Source organism: Ricinus communis, chromosome 6 (genome assembly GCF_019578655.1).
Source record: "Ricinus communis isolate WT05 ecotype wild-type chromosome 6, ASM1957865v1, whole genome shotgun sequence".
Classification (NCBI taxonomy): domain Eukaryota; kingdom Viridiplantae; phylum Streptophyta; class Magnoliopsida; order Malpighiales; family Euphorbiaceae; genus Ricinus; species Ricinus communis.
The window spans coordinates 8,682,972-8,686,169 of NC_063261.1; the positions used below are offsets into that span (position 1 = coordinate 8,682,972).

General features: G+C 37.1%; 1 non-coding gene across 1 annotated transcript; it reads left to right on the plus strand.

Annotated features, from left to right (window-relative positions):
• Window positions 1-1,202: 1,202 nt before the first annotated feature.
• Window positions 1,203-1,308, plus strand: LOC112533745. The gene has a single exon (XR_003078079.1). It is a non-coding gene; the product is annotated as a small nucleolar RNA R71 (small nucleolar RNA).
• Window positions 1,309-3,198: the final 1,890 nt, after the last annotated feature.

Below are 3,198 nucleotides of genomic sequence, written 5' to 3' on the forward strand. Positions count from 1 at the left end.
CTAGATCACGCCTCTTCACTAGCAGCTTGTTTTGAAGAATGGCTGAGCACTCCTCCTTTAATGTCACAAGTCCCAAGTCCTCCAGCTTCCTCTTGTTGCTTAGAATCTCCTTCAAGAACCTCGCATACTTGGGCATTTGCAATATAGCCTTAACAAAAGGTAGGTTAATCCTCAGTTCCTTAAATAAATCCAAGAACTTACCAAACTGCTTATCAACCTTCTCCTGCTTTAACCTAGCAGGATATGGAATTGGAGGCTGGTATTCCCTCACAGGACTCTTCTTCTTATCCTCAGTTCGCATATGCTCTATCACCTCAGGCTCTGGCTCCTTCCTAGCTAGCTCATCCTGCACAATAACATCATCATCAGCCATAAGTAAAGAACTAGATAACTGCTTACCTGATCTCAAAGTGATAGCATTGACATGCTCCCTCGAGTTTGACTCTATGGTACTAAGGAGCGTCCCTGGCTGTCTCTCAGCCAGCATCTTAGAAATCTGGCCTATCTGATTCTCCAAATTCTGTATGGAGGCCTGCTGATTTCTAAGAGCTATGTCCGTCTGCTAAAATTTGTTCTCTGAAGTGGACACGAATTTGATCACCAACTTCTCTAAATTGGGCTTTTCCTCTTGGATCTGAGGGAGTTAAGGGAGAATAATCTATTGTTGGGGCTGCTACTAGTGCAACCTCTGAAATTCTGGTGGACCCTGGGTGTTGTTATTTCGCCACCCAAAGTTAGGATGGTTTCTCCACCCTAGGTTATATGTGTTGCTATAGGGGTTGTTTTGCTGCCTGGGCACATTTCCTATATAATCAACCTGTTCATGGTCAGTAAAAGAAGATGAAGGAGAAGTATACATACCTCCTGCATTACAGTTTACACTGTAGTGCGAGCCACAACAAAACTTGCAGCCAAGCTGTGCTGCATGGACTGGCATCTAGAGCTAATCGATCTTCTTGGCCAAAAGCTCCACCTGAGCTGCCAAGGCTGATGTAGAATCTACTTGGTTCACCATTCCTTATCGTCCTGGCCTACTCTTAGAAGACTGCCACTGATATGTGTTCATGGCCATCTCCTTAATTAATTTCTGACCCTGCTCTGGCATCTTACTATTGATCGCCCCACTTGCAACTGCATCGACCATCTGCCTCATGGCTAAGTTTAAGCCAATGTAAAAAGTCTGCACCTGCATCCATACTGGCAAACCGTGGTATGGGCAATATCTCAACAAGTCCCTATACCTCACCCACGCATCATACATGCTCTCATCATCAAACTGGATAAAAGAGGAAATATCATTATGCATCTTTGCAGTCTTAGCAAGAGGAAAGTACTTATAAAGAAATTTCTCAGCCAAAGAATTCCAAGTGGTGATGGTGTTAGCTGTTAGGGACTGTAACCATCTCTTTGCTCTATCTCTCAAGGAAAATGAAAATAGCCTAAGCCGAATGGCATCATCAGTAGTTCCATTAATCTTGAAGGTATCACAAATCTCTTAAAAGTTCGCGATGTGGGCATTAGGATCTTCACTGGCCAAGCCCCAAAACTGTGCACTCTACTGCACCATCTGAATAACATTTGGCTTAATCTTGAAATTGTTCACTGTAATAAGTGGCTGCAATACACTAGTGTGTGTCCCCTTCAAGGAAGGTCTATCAAACTCGTACATCATCCTGTTTGCTTCAGCAGCGTTGCTGTTGTTGTCTCCCATGTCTACTAGTATATGGACAGGAATCTCAATATGTTCCTCCTCCTCCGCGATTAAATGCTTCCTCAACTACCTGAGGGATCGCTCTGGTTCTTCCACTACATAAGATAATATCAACATATAGTAATCCTCATATAAGATAATATATTGTTATCTCAAGTCTAAGGATCACGTCTTACATGATTGTCATAAAATTATTATCCATAGACACTTGGGGTAAATTTTATATGGACTATTCAGTAGAATCGTGTTTAATGAACTTGTTCTTATAACAAGCACCTATATGCTTATCTCATAATCTTTATTTCTCAATCTTATGAGACAAATTACTTACTTCACAAGTAAGTGATAACATATTATGGTAGTTTCGAGCATTTGATCAATATCCAACGATCAATTTCTAATTCTTGATCAAACATCGACTATGTATAAAGTTTAGGAATATATATAATGAGAACCTCATCGTTATAAACTCGCTTTATAATTTCTCTTACATTTGTGTCTACATTCCATGGTGGAAAATAAAGAAATAGTTAATATATTTAAGATAACTCAATAAAGAAAAAAATAGTTCCATATGTACTACTCAGTAGAATCGTGTTCAATGAACTTGTTCTTGTAACAAGCACCTATTTGCTTATCTCGGAACCCCTATTCCTCAATCCTATAAGACAAATTACTTACTTCATAAGTAAGTGATAACACATTATGGTAGTCTCAAGTGTTTGATCAATATCCAGCGATCAATATCTAATTCTTCATCAACCATCGAGTATGAACAAAGTTTAGGAATATATGTAATGAGAACCTCATCATTATAAAATCACTTTATAATTTTTCTTACATTTGCATCTACATTTCATGGTGTTCATCTCTAATGGTTTTGATTATTCCTTAATATTACCCGACTATTCGTACTATTAGAGTCAAACAATGCCTTTAGTATAATTGTATGCCATCAATTTTGATATATAAATTAACATAAATCATCTAACAACTCATTATCTTGATATCCAATATCGAACTTTTTCTTATGATGATCATACTCTTTCTAGGTCAAACGACTTTGTTGGAGGATCAATTTTGTTATCCTTAATGGGTAATTTTTTTATCTTTATATTCTACTAATAGGTCATTTTTTAGTAATGCTTCAATATAATATTTTAGATCAGAGATGAGACCTTGGTTCTTTGAAAATGGCTCTATTGTCTATCTAATTCGTTAGAGCAATAGTACTTAAGAACCAGACTTTATTCTTGAAAAATAATATTAAGATCCAAATAACTCATATATTGCCTCAAATATAATGAGATGTATTAAGCTCAACGCGTAAGAATGATCCTTTTGGAGCTTTCTCCAAAACTCATGCTTTCCTTATAAAAATGAATTGAGTCTATCTTGTGAGTTTATTCTATGCGATTCATAATCCACATCTAGAATAACTATAAAGTATAGTACATAACATGATATATATACATAATAGAATTTTA